The 21,004-nt window shown below is 49.6% G+C and overlaps 1 protein-coding gene across 6 annotated transcripts in view; it reads left to right on the forward strand.

Moving 5' to 3' along the window:
* CEMIP (cell migration inducing hyaluronidase 1) overlaps positions 1 to 21,004 on the forward strand; it is a 160,135-nt gene that overhangs the window by 55,583 nt on the left and 83,548 nt on the right. The window contains exon 1 of one of the 6 annotated variants that reach the window (XM_061394592.1): positions 10,678 to 10,758. The exons of the other annotated variants lie outside the window; for them this stretch is intronic. The gene's annotated coding sequence lies outside the window, so the exon portion shown is untranslated. Of the gene's footprint in view, positions 1 to 10,677; positions 10,759 to 21,004 lie in introns of those variants that run through there. 6 annotated transcript variants of the gene reach the window in all.

A 21,004-nucleotide genomic window follows, 5' to 3' on the forward strand; every position in this document is an offset into this window, starting at 1 on the left:
CACCACCATGTGTCAGACAGCTGGTGGGAAGCTGCCGTATAGCACAGGGAGCTCAGCTTCATGCTCTGTGATGACCTAGAGGGGTGGGATGAGAGTGGATAGGAAGTTCAAGAGGGAGGGGATATATGCATACATACAGCTGACTCACTTCATTATATAGCAGAAGCAACACAGCATGGTAGAGCAATTATCCTCCAATTTGAAAATGAAGATTAAGTTTCTTGGACTAAAAATTATTCTGGATCTGCAATCCACCTCCACCCTTCTGCCTGCCCCCTCGTATCCCATCTATGGTATTTTTATTTTGGGGTCTTATGTAGCTAATCTAAATCCCCCAAGTTCACCATGTCTTTGCTCCTACTGTTCCCTCTGCCTGGAATGTCATTTGTCAAGGTGGCTCCCTGATAAAATCCCGCTTGTATTTCAAGGGCCATCCCCAAGCAGAATGAATCGCTTCATCCTCGTGTTCTTGTCACACCATCCATCCTTATATTTGTCACTCTCTGTAGAGGTTGGTTGTGTTCTAGTCTGTCTCCTGCTTAGGGTGTCTGGTGGGATTATGTTGGCAAATATTCATTGATTCACTCACTAATCATATCCTGAGGTCCTTCTTTTTTAATTTATTTATTTTAATTGGAGGATAAATACTTTACAGTGCTATGTTAGTTTCTGCTATACATCAGCATAAACCAACCATAGGTATACATATGTCTCCTCCCTCTTAAACCTCCCTCCCACCTCCCTCCCCATCCTACCCCTTCATGTTGTCACAGAGCACCGGGTTTGAGCTCCCTGTGTCATACAGCAACTTCCCATGGCTATCTATTTTACATATAGTAATGTATATATCTCAGTGTTACTCTCTCAGTTTGTCCCACCTGAGGTCCTTCTGAATGTCAGTCCCTGTGCTGGGCTCCTGGATTATAGAGGAGACCAGACCATTCAGCCCACCCTCAGAGAGTTCACAAACACAGAGAGACAACCTGAGTACACACGGTATGCCTGGTGGTACAGGTGGACACAGACGAGGAGCGTCAAACCTGGACCCAGGGTTAGCGCTGGAGTGGGCAATATCATGAAAGACTTTAAGGAGAACGTCACACCAGTGCTGAGTCTTGAAGGAGGAGCAGTTTTAGGCAGATCGCCTCTCATCAATGCCTAGCCCAAGCATAGACAGGGTTATAGTGTCCTGGGTCTACATGAAGGCCAGGGCCCTGTGTGGCCACCCTCACCCTACAGGGGTGGCCAGCCTGTGCTGGTCTCGCTCATAGAAGGGCCCAGTTTGTCTCAAGCATGTGGAATCTTCCAGGCTGTCTTTGGGTGGTCTGAACCTACAGTGTGTCCACAAATTCTGGAAACAAATCCTATTTGATTTTCTATAGATGGGAGATACCCATGAAGACATTGTGCATGTTCTCTTGTGTCTCTAGAGTTTGTGGACACCCTGGATTTCTCTAAGGTTGCCTCAGTCCAAGGACTTTGAACGTGACACTATGTCCTTCACTGTCTCCCTTCTCCTCCAGTCCCTTTCTGTCTGTCTTACCCTTGACCACAACCAGTCTAGACAGATCAGAGTCTTGTCCCGACTGGAACATGGCATTTGTGTTTTCAAAAGAACATAATAAAAATCTAGGTGAAAACGGAAATATCTCCATGTTTATTTTTAAGTGTCTTTTTAAAGATGTTAAGTCCCTTTGTTGGGAAACATCAAAGTAGATCCATGTATAACTTGGTTTGCTCATAAAAAGTGGCTCCTACTTGATATATTTAGGGAGAAGTGATTTTTCACATTAAGTTTTTCTCTATTTTTCTTTTCAAACCAAAAAGGGCTTGGAAAATGTCTCCACCCTCTCCACCACTGGTGTATTTTCCTGGCGTCACAATGCTGGTTCGGTCTTTCGTTTCCTGAGCTGAAGAGTTAAAGACGCTCAGCTTTGACCTTCAGTTCTGCTTCTCTCTTTCAAATGGAAAAAGCATCTTTTGGGGGCAGGTGTTAGTCATGGGCAGGGAAAGGCAGGGTTTGGAAGAGCAGAAGAAGGACTTTCTCTGTGAGAAATGAAGGTAGTGGTGAAAAGAGTGCCTTTCTGACATGTAACTGTCTCTGCAAATTATTGTTCAGTCGCTCAGTTGCGTCCAACTCCTTACGACCCCATGAACTGTAGCCCGCCAGGCTCCTCTGTCCATGGAATTTCCCAGGCAAGAATACTGGAGTGAGTTGCCATTTTCTTCTCCAGGGGATCTTCCCAACCCAGGGATTGAATCCACATTGCCTCTGTTGGCAGGTGGATTCTTTACCACTGAGCTACTGGAGAAGCCCTGATTCAGTGCTTCCATCATTCCTGCTTTCTAACCGTGCAAGCGTTCAAGTCCTTTCTCTTCTTTCTTTCCTCCCGGATATTCTGCCAGCCACTCCCCTCTTTTCCTCCCCCATCAAATCCAAAGGTGCCCCATCCTGTACCAAGCAGAAAATTTTGGTCTGCTATCAGATTCCAAGCCCAGATTTTCATTTTCCAACCAATAGGGTTTTTAGCAAAAGGCTGTTACCAGAATCATAGCACTAGGAAGTTTTAGGTAATCTTCTTATAACAAGCCAGACCATTTAGGTAGTGCTGGAAGGACCAAGCAGAGAAGTGCTAGAAGGATTCAGAGACCCTGGCTGCACTGAGCCCTCTTCTTGTTGTTTTGTCACCAAGTCGTGTCTGACTCTTTTGTGACCCCATGCCCTGTAGCCCACCAGGCTCCTCTGTCCATGGGATTCCCCAGGCAAGAATACTGGAGTGGGTTGCTATTTTCTCCTCCAGGGGATCTTCCTGACCCAGGGATGGAATCTGCATCTCCTGCATTGCAGGCGGATTCTTTACCACTAAGCCACCAGGGAAGCCCTGAGCCCTAGCCCACCAGGCTCCTCTGTCCATGGGATTCTTAAAGCAAGAATACTGGAGTGGATTGCCATGCCCTCCTCCATATTCTAGAAAGGTTACTTCCAGTTTCTCCCACCCCAGTTCCCAGCCTGCAGAGCTGGCCGGGGAATCACCCTCCCTTTCTCTCGTGACAGACCCAGCCCAGAGGTCCCTTCCTATCTGCAATCCTCAGCTGAACGTACGCTAAGGGACGGGGTCTAGTCCAAGCTGGGGCACACCCTGGGGTGCAGGTGGTGATGCTATAACCTCAGAGCAGCACCAGACTCTCCTGATAGCCTGGGTCCTCAGGCAATCTGACTGCCCCACAGGATTCACTTTATAGAAACAACAGAACTAAATCAGATACTTTAGGACGCTGCCAACCGAGAGAGAATGTTGCTGCACAGGATTCCAGGCTCACCAGACTCATAGATAGATGTGTAGATGGAATGGACCAAGAGAGACGGGAGGTGTATAGATAACCAGTGATATTGTCTGGAATCAGGTCAACGGAGGGATTCCCAGGCTCTCGGGAAAGAGGTATTCAAAACAGCAAGACCTGAAAGAATGCTGAGCTTCCCAGGTAGCTCAATGGTAAAGAATCCGCCTGCCACTGCAGGAGGTACAGGAAGAGTCAAGTTTGATCAGTGGGTCAGGAAGAGTCCCTGGAAAAGGAAATGACAACCCACTCCAGTGTTCTTGCCTGGAGAACCCATGGACACAGGAGCCTGGTGGGCTACAGTCCATGGGGTCGCACAGAGTTGGACACGACTGAATACATGCGTGTGAATGTGTGTTGGAACCACATCATCTCTTTGGACATGAGGCAGGAATTCCCATTTTGCAACGGAATACACTGCGGTTAGGATAAATTGGGCAACTTGCTTTAACAGACTCAGCAAGTAATGGTCAGAGTGTTGGGTGCGGCCTGCCTGGCTGCAAGATGCATGCTCCCCACTCCTGCCCTGCTTTCTTGGGGCACCCAGAGTGGCCTGTGCAGCTTTGGTGCCCAGGTATTGGGGCTCTGCTTGAGGGTGTCTGGCACACACGAGCTGAGGCATCTTGACTTACAGCTGAGCCCTTGGAGTGGGGAAGGAGTACAGGCTGCAGCTGGGGCTGTGGGGGTTGTGGGAGGAGTGGGGAGAAGCAGCTGACGGGTAGAGGGGGCAGGGACGCTCACTCACACCCACTCAGGTAAGAGGTGCTCTGCCCAGGGGCCCGAATGCCATTTCTCCTTGGTCAGCAGGAACCGCATTCCATAGCACAGCAGCACTCTGTTCAGAGGAGGCACAGTCAGAAGTCAAGGCTCGTGTGTGTGTGTGTGTGTGTGTGTGTGTGTGTGTGTATGTTTTCTAGGGAGGCCAGACTTAGTAATGAGTTAAGGAAAATAAAGAATCTGCCTGCAATGCAGGAGACCCAGGTTCGATCCCTGTGTTGGGAAGATCCCCTTGAGAAGGGCATGGCAACCCACTCCAGTATTCTTGCCTGGAGAATCCTATGGACAGAGGAGCCTGGCAGGATTCAGTCCATGGGGTCACAAAGAGTTGGACACGACTGAGCAACAAGCACTTTCAAGGAAATAAAATAAAAGAGGAAAAAGAAAGAATGAGTTAAGGACACAAAAAAAGGAAAGGGAAGCTTGTCCTTAACTGAGGGTGAGTTGAGTATGGAACCTGAGGAAACGAGCTTCTGAAAAAGTCAAGTGCAACGTCGCTGGTGGTTTTCTGTCCTGCTTTTCATCCCTCATCCCTGCCCCAAACTGGGCCTGTAGTGGTCCCAGCACATTCCTGGGCTGCAGAGCAGGCCAGACAGCCCCTGGCTTCCCCAGGTGGCAGACAGCGTGCAGGGCGCGAGGCCACTGCAGACTGCAGAGTGGGGAGGGCGGCTGGGAGAGAGGCGTTCGTCTTTGTGGCTTCTGCAGAGATCAGAGCTGGCTTGTGAAGTGCTCCCACTGCTCTGGGGCAGAACTGAGCAAAGGGGACGAAGATGAGAGGCCTTGCTGTACCGGCAGTTCTCCAAGCAGGACTCTGAAAGCAGGGAGCACACAGGAGAAAAGCGATTTCCCTTATACACCACCACCCCTGTGGGCTGTGTGCGGCCACAGCACAGAGCCAGATGCGTGTGGAATGCACTCATTCAGCCGTGGTTCACTGGAATTTTTTAGAAAAATGATTGTATTTATATATTTATTTTTGGCTGCGCTGATTTTTCATTGCTGCATGGGTTTTTCTCTACTTGTGGCAAGCTGGAGTCTTCTGTAGTTGCGGTGCGCAGGCTTCTCCATGTGATGGTTTCTCTTGTTGTGGAGAACGGGCTCTACGGCAGCCAGGCTTCAGTAGCTGCGGCTCCAGGGCTCTAGAGCACAGACTCAGTACTTGTGGCGCACAGGCTTAGTTGCTCGGCGGCACGTGGAATCTTCCTGGATCAAGGATCGAACCCTTGTCTCCTGCTTTGGCAGGCGGATTCTTTACCACCGAGCCGCCATGGAAGCCCCATCCAGGCTTTTCATTTGTCCAGACATCATGCTAGAGATTTCACATGTATTTTCATTGTTTAAAAATTGAAGTATAGTTGATTTACAGCATTGTAATAGTTTCCAGTGTACAGTATAGTTATTCACATTTTTGCAGATTGTCCTTCATTATAGGTCATTAAAAGATAATGAGTATAATTCCTTGTGTTAAATAGTACAGTATATCCTTGTTGGTTGTTTCATTCTTTCTTGCTGTTTTATTTAATTATTGGAGTATAATTGCTTTACAGCATTGAGTTAGTTTCTGCTGAACAGCAAATATCACACGTATTTTCATCCTCCATCCTCACAGCAGCCCTGCCAGGTGGGCACTATGAATCCCACTTGACAGCTAAGGAAACTTAACTGTAAGAAGAGGGGTGGGGTTGGGTCCCAGGTCACATAGCTGGTAAGGATGGGGTCTGGATTTGAAACAGTCTTTTTGAATTTCTTCCTCTCAAGGGTTGCTGAGGCCAGCAATGGAAGAGAAAATCATAAACACACAATTCTGGTAAGAGGTGGAAAGTGGAAAGGTGGGCAGGTTCAAAGTCCAGAGAGACTTCAGAGGGGATCGGAGGCTGGGTCCCAGAGGGCTGGTGCTCCCCAGGGCCCTGGAAGGGAAGCTTGATTTGGAAATGCGATAGAAGGGGGAGGATGCCAAGCAGAGAAAAAGCAGAGATGACCCAGGTTCTCAGGTTCCTCAGGGTGATGCAGGGGCTCTGGAACCGGTGAGCTGGAAGCAGGCAGACCCTCTGGGAGCAGTCGGACCTTTCCTGACCCTCCTCCAGGGCCCAGACCCCACTGCAAGGCCTGTTGTCTTTGCCCTCTGCCTTGGTGCTTCCTCTAGGACTGTGGAAAGATAGTCATCTCTAAATATTTGTTTGGATTTTCTTCTGGAAGCTCCTTGAAGTGGGAATGAAATATCTGGTGATTCTGAAACAGGCTACCCCATCGGCAGGCCTGGTTCTGGCAGGACCCCCTACTGGCCCCGGGAGGGACACGGGCCATACCACTGGGACTGTTGGGGGCCCCAGCCTGGGGCCCTGGGCCCTGAAGCCCCTAAATGTTTGCCCAGGTGCCCTGGACACAGCAGCCTGGGCCATGCAAGGGAACGCTAGGGGGTCCAGGCCAGGAAGCCAGGGGTGGTTTTGGTTACATTAGAAATACCAGCAGGTTTCCTGGAGTGGACAGAGTCCTGTGGTCAAGAAGCAGGCAGGCTCGGAGGCAGGCTGGCTCCCCACGGAGTGGCCGCCTCGCTTCCACTCCATTAGCTGACAAAGCTGCCCTCTGTCCCCACTGGCCACAAATGGAGGAGGACACAGCTTGTGGAAACATTCAAGCTGCTAGCCCACACCCCAGCCCAGCATGGCTGTGAAGCCACTCCCTTCTCTTACAAGACGGGGAGAGACCATGCCCACAGTGAAGGAGCAACTGTAGCTCAGTGCCAGCTGATTGCTGCCATGTGGGAATTTGGCCCCAAGTTGCCAGATTTTCCAGTAAAGCTGAACATCGAGACACTTGTGTGAAATTTCTCAACTTCTGAAATTCTTAATGATGCTATGCAGTCTGAACGACACATCTGCAGGCCAGACTTGGTCCCTCAGCTGCCAATTAGTGTCCTCTGCTCTTGGCCTGGAGAATCCAAGTACTACCTAAGCAAAGGGTCTCCACGCAGGTGATGGGATGAAGGTGGGATGGAGAGAAGGTTTGAAGAGGGGCCTTACAGTCCACAGGCAAGGAGTGCACCATCCTGCCTTCACTCCTCCACAAGGGTAGTGCTTGCATGCTAAGTTGCTTCAGTCATTTCTGACTCTTTATGACCCCATGGACTATAGCCCACCAGGCTCCTCTGTCCATGGGATTTTCTAGACAAGAATAGTGAAGTGGGTTGCCATTTACTTCACCAGGGGATTTTCCGGACCCAGGGATCAAAACTGAGTCTCCTATGTCTCCTGCATTGGCAAGCGTATTCTTTACCACTAGCGCTACCTGGGAAGCCCCCCAAAGGGCCGAAACTGCTCCAATTCTTCTGCATCTGCCATCTTGGTGCAGTTATAGGGGTAGGAGAAGAGGGGAATAATTTCCAGAACTCGAACCTTGTTTCTCTTTCAGGCATTTCCAGTGGCACTTGGCCTGACCTTCTGTGGGTTTAGCTGATAAGATCTGCCAACGAGGAGGCTCTTTTCTCCCTCACTGCTCCCTTCTGTCCACAGCTTACATCCCATAGGTCTTTGTGGTCACCAGAGCCCTCCCCCCTAGGAGGATTGGCCAATGAGGAAGCTGCAAGGCTGGTGGCCAACCAATCAGAGCAGCTGACAATGTTGGTGGGAGAGGGGCAATGGCAACCCACTCCACTACTTTTGCCTGGAAAATCCCATGGACGGAGGAGCCTGGTAGGCTGCAGTCCATGGGGTCGCAAAGAGTCGGATACGACTGAGCGACTTCACTTTCACTTTTCACTTTCACTTTTCACTTTCATGCATTGGAGACGGAAATGGCAACCCACTCCAGTGTTCTTGCCTGGAGAATCCCAGGGATGGGGGAGCCTGGTGGGCTGCCGTCTATGGGGTCGCACAGAGTCAGACACGACTGAAGCGACTTAGCAGCAGCAGCAGCAGCTTAGGGGAAGAAAGCACAAGATTTAGAAACAGACAGATCTGGAGTCAATTCACAACTCTTCCTTTAATGAGCTACATGATCTTGAGACATTTACCAAATCTTCCTGCAACTCTCTTCCTTTCATCTGTAAAATGGGAATAGGAATTCCTCCCTGGAGGGGGTTAGATACAAAGATTATGGAAGATGCCTGACACAGTACATGGCACATATGTTAACAGCTAATCTATATTTGTCATTGATCTTCTCTCTCTTTTTTAATTTGTTTATTTATGGCTGCTCTAAATCTTCGTTGCTGCATGCAGGCTTTCTCTAGTTGTGGTGAGCAGGGGCAACTCTAGTTGCAGTGAGTAGGCTTCTCATTGTGGTGGCTTCTCTTGTTGCGGAGCATGGGCTTTAGGGCGCATGGGTTCAGTAGTTGTGTCTATGGGTTTAGTTGCCCCGTGGCATGTGGGATCTTCCCAGACCAGGGACCGAATCAGTGTTCCCTGCATTGAAAGGCGGATTCTTAACCACTGGAACTCCAGAGAAGTCTGTCATAGATCTTGATTTGAATTTTTAACAGAGGATACAATGCCATGTTCTAAGCAACCAACTTATAAACACACTTTTGGAACAAATAAGTTGGATACCATCTGCTCATGTTTTATAGATGTATTTCCATTTCATCTTTTACCTTCCTCTCTTTTAAATGAAACCATGATGGACTGAAAGGTAATAAATTATGCATAAAATATGCTTCCACTTTTCTCCTCTTCCTGTTTGGCCTCTCTCCACCCACCAAGACCTTTCCTCTGGTCTCCTATGTTCACTGACTCATCAGTCCAGCAAATATTTATTGAGTACACGTCTTGCTCCCTGCTCTCCAGGGGCCCATAGCCAGTGAAGGTGGCAGGTGGGCAGATGGATGACTGCAGCCAGGGTGGGGTAGAGGGAAGTTCATGGTGCTGGAGGAGCCTGGGGCAGGGGGGACGTCTGGCAGTCTCTGGAGTGAGGCTTGAGAGAAGATCGGGGCTGTGGAGGCAGGGATGGAGAAGAGATGGAGGCCAGAGACCTGCAGAGGGAGGATGAGAGGGATGCACTGGATACCACAGTGCCAGGGATGAGCAATGAGAAGAGCCAGGAGGAACCCTGGTTTCTGTTTAGATGCTTGGGTGGATACCACCAACTGGGCTTGAGAGCAGCAGAGGAAAAACGTTGCCCTGAGAAGTGTTAAGTTAGATGGTGCAGGGTGGCCTTTGAAATGTTGGTGTTAGGTAGAGTGATCCTGTTAGTGATAATAGTGAACCTGCTCTGTGCCAGAAAGCAAAGCAACTTCAATGGTCTCTCTTACTTCATCCTCACCATGGTCCCAGGAGAGCCAGATTCACTTTCTTGGTGAATATATAGTGAGATTCAGAAATATTAGATACTTGGGATTGACAGGTGTACACTACTATGTGTAAAATAGGTAACTAATGAGAGCCTACTCTCTAGCATAAGGAACTCTACTCGGTGCTCTGTGGTGACCTGAATGGGAAGGAAATCTGAAAAAGAGGGGATATATATATACGTACAGCTGATTCACTTTGCTGTGCAGCAGAAACTAACACAACATTGTAAAGCAAATATGTGTGTGCTCAATCACTCAATTGTGTCACTTTTTGCGACCCCATGGACTGTAGCCCACTCCACTGTAGGCTCCTCTGTCCATGGGATTTCCCAGGCAAGAATACTGGAGTGGGTTGCCATTTCCTTCTTCAGGGAATCTTCTCGGCCTAGGGATTGAACCTGTATCTCTTGAGTCTACTGCACTGGCAGGTGGATTCTTTACCACCACACCATTTGAGAAGAAACTATATTCAATAAAAATTAACTTAAAAAAATGTGTATGGCTAGTATAAAGTCAGTGATGGTATTCACTTTCTCCTCAAAAATATATATGTTTTAAAAAAAAATCTAAAATTCCTTGTAGTCCCGTATCAGGTATACTGTGGCTTATGTTTTGGTCCCTCAAGTTAAATTACCAAGTTGTAAAGCAGTTCTTCCTCATAGAGATCTGTTTTCTTAAGAACAGCTTATAATAAATATTTTTAAAAGAAGAAAAGAAATGTAAGGTAATCAGCTGGTCCAGGGTCACACAGTGAGCCAGCAATGTGAATCTGACTCAAGAGCCCATCTATGCACTCAATTGTTCTTGGATTTGTTCAACTGCCATTTACTGAGCACCTCCTGTGAGACTTCCCTGGGTGTCTCAGATGACACAGAATCTGCCTGCAATGCAGGAGACCCAGATTTGATCCCTGGGTCAGGAAGTTACCCCTAGAGAAGGAAACGGCAACCCACTCCAGTATTCTTGCCTGGAGAATCCCATGGACAGAGGAGCCTGGACAGCTACAGCCCATGGGGTTACAAAGAGTTGGGCATGACTGAGCGACTAACCCTTTCACTTTCCTATGAGGCTGGTACATTTTGGTGCTCTGGGTGTATCAGTCAAGGGTATCTGCCCTTCTGTGGGTCCTGCAAGTGCCCCCTGTGCTGGCAGGTGGCTGGGCTGGGTGTGTAGACAATGCTTCTTCCAGGCTGGAGGTACGGTGGGTGTGCCTGCATGGTAGAGACAGCCCATCCTGCAGAGACTTTTATCCTGGGTCCCCTCTACCTGTCTCCTAGCATCTCCTCGGGGGCTCAGGAGAGAGGCCTGCTGCTCACCAGGAAGGAAAGTTACACTGCTGGTGGCATGGCCCTGGGAAGGTAAGAGACCTCCCCTTGTTCCGCCTGGACATGGGGAGGAATGAGACATGGCTTGTGGCCTCCCAGTGAACCAGGGACAGAGCCACTGAGCATGCAGCCTGTGTTTGCCTGCCTTCCCCTGGTTCAGGTCACTGACTCTCCACAGGGGCCTGTCCAGTGGGGAACCAACCTCACATGCTCCCCTCCGAGGAAGGCAGGGGCCCCCAAGGCTGCCACCAGCAACCACTCGGGCAGGTTGGAGCAACCCAAGCCAACCTCCCTGGTACCCACAGCCTGCTTACGAGCAGCTGGTCAGTGGGTGTGGACTTCCTGCTCAAGTGACCCCGGCCACTCGTGTGCCACCTCCCTTCCTGGGGCTGAGCCACAGCTGCCTGAGCCCCCCAGGCAGCCTGCACCCCCTCCCTAAGGGCTCAGGGTGTCTCAGGCAGAAGAGCTGGCAGGGTTCCGTCCAGAAGCAGAGGCCGGTAAATAAGCCAAATGCCAGGATGTAGGGGCAGGAGGGGGTGGCAACAGCTGCGGGCCCCTCTTCCAGATTTAGCTAGGCCACTTCTCTGCCCGCTCCTTCCTCTCTGGGCTTTTTGGGTGGCCCTTGCCTCCACAGTGGGGGTGGAATCCTGAGACCCACCCCCAGAATGACTCACGGGCTGGCGCAGCCTGGAGAGGAATGTCTGCTCATTTCAGTGACGGCTTTTTTTTTTTTTTAAAGCTAGTTGAACCTGAGCAGCTGCTCCATGGTGGGCTGGGGCCAGATGAGGCTGCCCCTCATTTCCTGGGTCCCCACCTGCCCTTCAGGGCCTGCCAGCACCAGGGAGCTTACCTGGTGACAGCAGAGAGTTTGGGGGTGATGGAGGCTGATCTGGAAGCCTGGTGAGGCTGGGGTGAGGAGCCAGTCAAGGCTGGGCTGGACCAGTCCTGGTGGGAGAGCAGGGGAGACACCAGACCCAGCTTCCCTGGTAGGCAGGGCCCAGGGCCCCAGAACCATCACATACCACGTCCAGTGCCTGTTTGTGCTTGAGAAAGAATGTCCACATCAGCTAGTCCACAATGTCCCAAAGATGAGCGATTTATGAAATGATTTCAAACATGGACAGACTTTAAAACATTTTTGTAGTAACGAGTGATTTGACACTGATTTATCAGAGGGTGAAGGTATTGTTTGAAGAGGAATAGATTTAAGATATGTATTAAGCAAATATTGTGTTCCAGCTGGTATATGTGCTATGCTAAGTCACCTCAATCATGTCCGACTCTTTGTGACCCCACAGACTGTAGCCCGTCAGGCTCCTCTGTCCATGGGATTCTCCAGACGAAAATACTGGAAGGGGTTGCCATGCCCTCTTCGAGCAGATCTTCCCAACCCAGGGATCAAGCCCCCGTCTCACATGTCTCTTGCATTGGCAGGCAGGTTCTTTACCACCAGCACCACCTGGGAAGTACCAGCAGGTATATAATTATTTCATAAAGAAAAAAACCTCAGGGATAAATCAGTGAGTAAACACTGGAAATGCTGGTTGCCATCTTCTCTTCTCTCTGGTTATCTGGTCTTCTGGTCTCTATCCAGGGAAGACAGGTGTTTGAGTAATGTTGCTATGAATTTGATTTTGGTTCAGTGGGACCAGGCCAGCACGTATTCCAGCCTTCAAGAGTTCTGTGGTGACTTGAGCTGTCACCTGCAATGGGGCAGGTGAGCCATAATGAGATAGAAAGTCCTGTCCGTGAGGCAGCTCGAGTCACTGGGTGTGACAGGCAGGGCAGGATTAGAGCCAGGAATGTGGGAGAAGGCCGAGGTTGTGGAGGCTCATGCAGCTGCACGCACAGGGGAAGCCAAGAGACGTTCCAGGGCTGGCCCCTCCCGCTTCTGCCATTCAGATCTGGGTGAGCCCTTCCAAAACACCTCATCCCACCCATCCCATCAACAGCTCAGTCTGACCCCATCCTATGTGGGCACGCCCTCCGCTGCACCAACCCCACCCCGAAACCACTCCTGGAAGGTGACAGACAGGTGCCTCCTCTCCCTGCCTGCTCAGTCTGCATCACCACACGATCTTCCTGCTTCGGGCCGGAACATGTGGAATGAGGAAGGACAGTTGATGGAGCAGCTTTTGTCTAATCCTTTTGCAGTATCAGTGGGTGCCTCCCCCTCCCACCCACTCACGCACACAGTGGGTGGGGGACCCACAGTCACGTGCTCACATAGTCAGCCCGCCAGGAGCACCCTTCCCCTCGTCCTGGGGCAGGTCACCTGCATCTTGCAGGTCTGGGTATCCTGAGGTTCTCCCTGCCCACCTCCTTGCCAGCCTACATTTGTCAGTACTTCTGTGTCCTCCTTCGTAGCATCCCATGTTTTTGCTTCACGTAACTATGTTGTTTGTTGTTATGCACTTGATTTTGTGACTATTTGATACACATTGGTCACCCCAAGAGACTGAACTTCAAGAGGATTAGGATCAAGGCTGTTTTGTTGAGTGTTGGTTCCCCAGTGCCTGGATCAGAGCTGGACTATTGAATGAATGAGAGAACGGATAAATGGATGATAGACTTGGAGTGAGACAAGTTGAGATTTGAATCTTCATTCAGCTATTTCCTAGGTGAGGGCCTGTGAGCATCTCTCTGAGCCTCATCTCCATCTGTGCCTACGAACAGAAGCAAAATTGTTCACAGAGCTGTGCTGTTGAAAGCATTATAGTGATGCATGCAAATCACATATGCTATGCTATGCTAAGTCACTTCAGTCGTGTCCGACTTTGTGTGACCCAATAGATGGCAGCCACCAGGCTCCCCGTCCCTGGGATTCTCCAGGCAAGAACACTGGAGTGAGTTGCCATTTCCTTCTCCAATGCATGAAAGTGAAAAGTGAAAGTGAAGTCGCTCAGTTGTGTCTGACTCTTAGCGACCCCATGGACTGCAGCCTTCCAGGCTCCTCCGTCCATGGGATTTTCCAGGCAAGAGTACTGGAATGGGGTGCCATTGCCTTCAAGCCGAGTCCAATTTCATATTGTGATTCTTGTGATAATAATGATTGATGGCTCTAGTGTTTAATGAGTACTCATAAGTGTCCCATGATTCACAAGCACTCTCTAGAGCATGCCCATCCCCATTTTATAGATTAGAATACTGAGGCTGACTGGTCCAAAGACATATGGAGAGCAAGTGACAATGCCTAGGATTTTTTCTAACAGCTTTATTGAGATTTTAATTTACATGCCATAAAATTCACCTGGGGCCTCCTGGGTGGTGCTAGTGGTAAAGCATCCACCTGCCAATGCAGGAGACATAAAGAGACTCCAGTTCTATTCCTGGGTTGGGAAGATCCCCTGGAGTAGGAAATGGTAATCCATTTCAGTATTCTTCTTGCCTGGCTAATCCCATGGACAGAGGAGCCTAGCAGGCCACAGTCCATGGGTCCACGGCTGCAAAAGAGTCAGACAAGACTGAGCAACCATAAAATTCATTTTTTTGAAGTGGCTTGAGATGGCCAAAAAAGTTCATTCAGGTTTTTTGTAACATCTTATGAAAAATAACCCAAATGAACTTTTTGACAAACCCCCAAAAATTCAGTAGTATTTACTATATTGACAGAGCTATGTACCTATCATCACTACCACTATCTATTTTTTGAACATTTGGTCACCCCAGTTAGCAGAGACCCTCCTCATTAGCAGTCGCTCTCCATTGTGCCTCCCCAGCCTATAGCGACCAGAAGCAGAACCTCCTCTGTCCCTGTGGACTTGCCTGTTCTGCTGCACTGGGTTTTAATGGCTGCACACAGAATCTTCCATCTTCCTTGGCGCATGAGGGATCTTTTAGTTGCGGCAATTGAACTTTCAGTTGTAGCATGTGGGATTTAGTTCCCTGACCAGGGATCAAACCTGGGCCCCCTGCATTGGGAATGTGGAATCTTAGCCACCTGACCATCAGGAAAGTCCAAGAGTTTGTATATTTTTAAATGCCCCGGCTGGTAATTATGTAGCTTTTGTGAACTAGTGACTAGTGAACTTCGGGCTGTGTGATTAAAACTACTACCATAAAGCAAACCTGAGCCAACAGAAGGCTTCCCGGGGTGAGGCAGAGCCTGGGCAGTCCAGAGTCCCCAGCAGCAACTGAGGACCACTTTGGGAGGATCCAGTGAGCTGAGCGCTGAGGAATTGATGCTTTCAAACTGGGGTGCTGGAGAAGACTCTTGAGAGTCCTTTGGACAGCAAGATCAAACCAGTCAATCCTACAGGATATCAACCCTGAATATTCATCAGAAAGACTGATGTTGAAGCTGAAGCTCCAGTACTTTGGCCACCTGATGCAAAAAGCTGACTCATTGGAAAAGACCCTGATGCTGGGCAAGATTGAGGGCAGGAGGAGAAGGGGGCGACTGAGGATGAGACGGTTGGATGGCATCACCGACTCAGTGGACATGGGTTTGAGTAAACTACGGAGATAGTGAAGGACAGAGAAGGCTGGTGTGCTGCAGTCCATGGGGTTGCAGAGTCAGACATGACTGAGTGACTGAACAGCAACAATAAGAGAGCGGAGAAGCCACTCGAGGTAGCAATCAGGTTTGGCAGTATCAGCTAGTTCCTCCCTTTCCTCTCCAGCAAGATGCACATCGTCTGCAGTTGGTGGCTGTGTGGTAATGCTGGTTGCCAGGAGCAGCAGCCGGCAGTGCCACTGAGAAGACAGGTCCTACTCCACGTGCTCAGAAAGACCCATTCAGAGCTCATCTCCCAGCATGTCAAAACCGCGGGCTTGTTCAGAGTGTTACAGAGTGACAGGACGCTGAAGCAGGATGTGAGTGCCAGCCGACCACGTGGCAGGTGCTAATCAGCCAGTCTGCCCAGACCGGAGAGACCAGAAGCAGCAAGTGCGGATAATGAGCTGCAGAGAGGTATGGCTCCTCCTGGGAGGCTCTCTGTGATTTTCCTGAGATGGTGATGTCACCCACGTAGAGCTCTCCAGCCTGTATCCCCACCTCCTGCAGGGACAAAGAGGACTTGAACCCCAAGTGGAGGGCTGCAGAGCTTTCCAAACAATGAACAGGATGATCTTCGGATCATTAAGAGGAAGATGACCCTGATAAAAGAGAAAATGGATTATTTAGCAGAAAGTTTGGAAAAATCCTGTGAGAGAGCCCTGTGTGGTCTGGGAGAGCTGACGGGGAGATCTCTGATTCTGGCCTCCAGTAGCCACGTGGCTTCCTCCTCCGGCCTCATCACCTGGCCTTCACCAGCGTTTTTCCTCCTGAGAATCCTGGAGAAGGGGCTGATGAGAGAGATTCGGTTCCCAGGCGACCACCCCTCAACTGTTCCTGCCCCCGTGCTCTCAGCTCTGACACCTTGGGTTGGCCTCACACAACCTGAGAGACACCTTGTAACACATTTACAGGCCCGTTGGCTCAGGAGCAGCTGGTGGGGAGGCAGAGGCCCCAGCCTGCCAAGACCTAAGCCCCTGGGGCCCGTTTCTCCTTGGCTGGGACTCAAGCAGCAGCTGGCATTTCCAAGGAGGGAGATGAAGTTCTGTTCACATCCCCTGTGTGGGGGAGAATCTCTTCTGGGGTTACTCTTTCAGTGAGTATCTGTAAGAAAGGAAACCACCCCCTTGATATTCCTGGAGAGGATCGGAGACTCTTTGGAGAGTCCCACAAGCCTGGGGCCTGTGGGAGCTGGCAGCTGCAGGTGGAGGGGAGGCAGGCACCTGAGTTAGCAGGTGGTGGGCTTGGCTGGCGGCCAGGTGCTGGCGGGTGGATTGCGGGCCCCACACACAGGCACCAGGTGGGGACTTCAAATGCTCTGATGGCTTTGCTGGCCCAAAGGGCACAGGCTGCCCATGGACGGGAAGGCTTGGGGCGATGGGGAGCCTGGGCAGGAGGATGGGGTGGAGGAAGCTGCCATGCAGAAACTGGTTTCCCAGCCTCTGAAAGTGGGGCCCACCCTGCAGTGTGGGGTGTACTCACCTCAGAGGGGACTCTGCAGGGTCACCCCCACTGAAGCCTGCTCCCAGGGCTCTCACAGTTCGTGTGGCCCCCGATAAGCTCACACACCCTCTCCCACGGCTTTGGGGACCTTTTAAACTGTATCTACAGCCCACACTGCTCTCCTGATCCCTGGATTTCCCCTCCTCCACACACACACACACAGCTGCCTGGCGCACATTACACTTGGCCATGACGGCAGCTCCAATCCCACAGGCTCTTCCAGGCAGCTAAGAAATCTGCGCACCCTTCTCTTGGTGGGGGTCCCACCCAGGCCATGAACCCCTGAGTCATCCCAATCTCCTCCCTCTGGCTCACCCCACCTCCACCCCCCTGCACACAACAGGATGTTACCCATTCTGCCGGTGCCTGGCTTCCTTGCAGGCAGAAGCCAGATAATTGTGGCGGAGGAAGGTCACAAAGAATGTGGACTGTGTCTCTTAATTGGAAAGTTGGGTTTGGTTAAGAGGAGTGAGCAAGAGTTTATCAGGAAGCGAGGCATCAATTAGGGTCATTGGGAAGTCCTCAAAGTGAGGCAGAATGGAAATAGGCAGAAATAAGCAAGATAATATGAATGAGTAGGGGTACTTCCCTGAAAGTCCAATGGTTAAGATTCCATGCTGCCACTGCAGGGGGCATGGGCCTGATCCCTCGTTAGGGAACTAAGGGAAATAAAATTCTGTATGCCTTGCTGCTGGGCCAAAAAATAAAAAAGGACAAGGGAAAAAAAAACATCGGGTTTGAGCTTCCTCTGTCATATAGCGATTTCCCACTGTCTATCTATTTTGCATATGATAAAGCATATGTTTCAATGCTACTCTCTCGTTCATCCCACCCTCTCCTTCCCCAATTGTGTCCAGAAGCCTGTTCTCTATGTCTGTGTCTCCACTGCTGCCCTGCAAATAGCTTCATCAGTACCATCTTTCTAGATTCCATATATATGCATTAATATATGATATTTGTTTTTCTCTTTCTGACTTACTTCAGTGTCTAGAACAGGCTCTAGAAGGGTCATCCACCTCACTAGAACTGACTCAAATGCATTCCTTTTTATGGCTAAGTAATATTCCATTTATATATGTACCACAACTTAATCTATTCCTCTGTTAATGGACATCTAGGCTGCTTCCATGTCCTAGCTATTATGAATAGTGCTTCAGTGAACGCTGGGATACTCTATGATAACCTAGAGGGATGGGATAGGGTGGGAGGTGCGAGGGAGGTTCAAGAGGGAGGAGACATATGTATAACTGTAGCTGATTCATGATGATGCCTGGCAGAAACCAACACACTATTGTAAAGCAATTATGCCCCCAATTAAAAATGAAATTATATATATATATATATATATATATATATATATATATAAGAATAAGTGGAAAAGGCATAGAAAGTATCAAGAGGTGAGACTGTGAGGGGCAGCTGGGGACCACTTCGTGAGGGGCTTCAGACATCAAAGGCTTTACAAGGGTGTAAAGTACAAGATGCCATAAGACTATTCTGGCAGCAGTGCAGTGGATGGGTCAGAAGGAGGAAGAGGTTGGGGACAGCAGGCTGGTCAGGAGGCCACTGTGAATGCTCAGAAAGGCAACACAGTGGTTCATGCCCATGATTGAAGAGATGATACTGATGTAAGAGGTCACTGCAGAATGTACTGTGGGTGGGATGGGCCCCCGAGCAAGACTGGGAGGAGGCACAGTTTGCTGGGCAGGAAAAGGTGCTGGTCTGGGAGTTCCCTGTGGTCCTCCCGAGAAAGCATCAGTTCCTTATGACAGTGGAGCGGGCAGAACAAAGGGCTTTCCTGGTGGTGCTAGTGGTAAATAATCCACCTGCCAATTCAGGAGACGTAACAGACCCAGGTTCAATCCCTAGGTCAGGAAGATACCCTGAAGAAGGAAATGGCATCCTTTTCCTTATGCCACTGGAGTGGCATACAACCCACTCCAGTATTCTTGCCTGGAGAATCCCATGGACAGAGGAGCCTGGCAGGCTACAGCCCATGGGGTCGCAGAGTCAGACATGACTGAAGTGACCGCATGCACACACGCAGCCAGAACAAAGACAATGGCTTGAAAACCAGACAATTTGGACCCTAGAAGAGACATATCACTTACCCATTATGTGAATTTGGACAAATCACTCAACCTCTGGGATATGGGAAGGGGTGGGCTAGTTAGTAAGTAAATAAATAGCCCAACGTCTGGCACATAGGAGATACTCAATGTGTCATTTGAATCAGAGTCAGAATCTTTGGGATTCAGTGGCTGTTTTCTATACTAATTTTTGGAAATTGGAGAGGTACAAATAATAACTAATATCAGTAATGGAATTAGTCAAGTCTTGAGGAAGGCAGTCTATTTTTATGGCACCAGAAATGTTCTAACTGGCTTACGGTCATTTCCTCTGGCACCATCTTCCTTTGTACTGAAACATGTTTTTAAAAAAAAAATCTTTTGTTCCATTCAAAGAAGGGCCTGACTCCTCCACTTTCATGTCATAGCATACTCTGAGGAATATTCTCATTCCCTTCCTTTTACCTTTTTGTGCCAGGGCCCTGGAGAAGAGCCAGGCAAGGTGGTGCTTATCTCATTTGCAGTCCTCAAAGAGAGAGAAGACAAAGCGTGTGCTGTGCTAAGTGTCTGGAAGCTGTTTATTTGATTTTTGGCTTGTCTTTGTTCCAACATGAATTGAACTGTAAACAAGTGGGAGCAGCTCCTAGTAGGTGCTGAAATAGCTGAGCAGTGAAATGCCCCCAGTGGCCCTCACTCACATCTGCCATCTCCATGAATCTTGCTAAGCTCACTCCTGTCCAGTCCTGAGATACAGAGACAGACAGAGGGCATTGCATCCTCTATCAATGCAAAGTCTTGGCCACCAGAAGTGGGGTTGTAGCAGCACAAGAGAGTCAATGGGAATAGGGTAGAAATCCATGCAGAAAACTGTGTTGTCTGCAAGATTCAAGGCCCATTTAAGACCTTAGGAGGGCAATGCCAGATCGTTCTTTTATGGGCTGACAAACTAAGACTCTTTTGTTGCAGGAACAGAAATTAAGTTGAGCTAAATTTAGCAAAAATGAAAAAAAAAATCAGAAGGGTTGGATTTCTTGTACGGACACAGAGGGTGTCTGCTAGAATCAAAGGCAGATAAAAAGCCAAACCTCAAGAAGGGACTGGATGAAAAGAAAATGAATCAGCTTAGCTTTGGTCAGTTGTCATCCCCCCGCCCCCTCCCCACCGGTCCAATCAGTCTGGTCTAGGATCTGGGACTTCTCTTTTTATATATATAAATAATTTTATTTATATATTTAGGATGCGCCAGATCTTTATGGGGCTTCCCTGGTGGCTTGGATGGTAAAGAATTCACCTACAATGCAGGAGACACTGGTTTGATCCCTGGGTCGGGAAGATCCCCTGGAGAAGGGAATGGCAACCCACTCCAGTATTCTTGCCTGGAGAATTTCATGGATGGAAAAGCCTGGCGGGCTACAGTCCATGGGGTCACAGAGAGTCAGACATGACTGAGCAACTGACGCTTTCACTGTCAGTTGGATCTCTGCTGCTTGGGCTTTTCTCTAGTTGCAGAGAGTGGGGGCTACTCTCCAGTTGCAGCACACAGGCTTCTCATTGCCATGGCTTCTCTTGTTGCAGAGCATGGGCAGTGGGGCATGTGGGCTTCAGCAGTTGCAGCAAGAGGGCTCAGTGGTTGTGGCACATAATAGGGACTGGATGCATGGACAGGTTGACTCATAGGAAACTACTATTTCTGAGGTTCAATATGGTTGAATAACACCAGTTTCATATTGTTCAACTGAACAGAGACATGTGTATGTTGAATTGCACTGGTACCTGGCTTTGAATCTTCATGATGGAACTTGGGGCAAATCGTGGGTTCCATGGGTGAGAAGGTCCTTCCTGACTCCAAGGTACTGGAAATACAACTTCCAGGTTGAATCCTAGGGGCAACAGTCGGAGGCAAGAAGAAGCTTAGTCATCAGAGAGCTCTGGGTCAGATGCTAGCCAGGCACAGCCCCCACTTGTGCAGGCCCTGGGTGAGTCAGGTAGACCTGCCCTGAGTTGATAGCACCACCTCCTCTCTGAGCCAACTCCCTCCCATTTAATGGTGAAAAAGCAAGGGGTAACTTTTTCCAACTGAAGCTTCTGGAAGATCTTAGGCAGCACAGCCAAACTGGGCTGAACCCGGGCCAGCATCCTGGGCTGCAGCTCAGCTCAGCAGAGGAAACCAGAGCCTGAGGTGGACACTATTCCTGGCTGGGAACCAGGTGTG

The sequence above is a fragment of the Bos javanicus genome, chromosome 21 (assembly GCF_032452875.1).
Source record: "Bos javanicus breed banteng chromosome 21, ARS-OSU_banteng_1.0, whole genome shotgun sequence".
Lineage (NCBI taxonomy): Eukaryota > Metazoa > Chordata > Mammalia > Artiodactyla > Bovidae > Bos > Bos javanicus.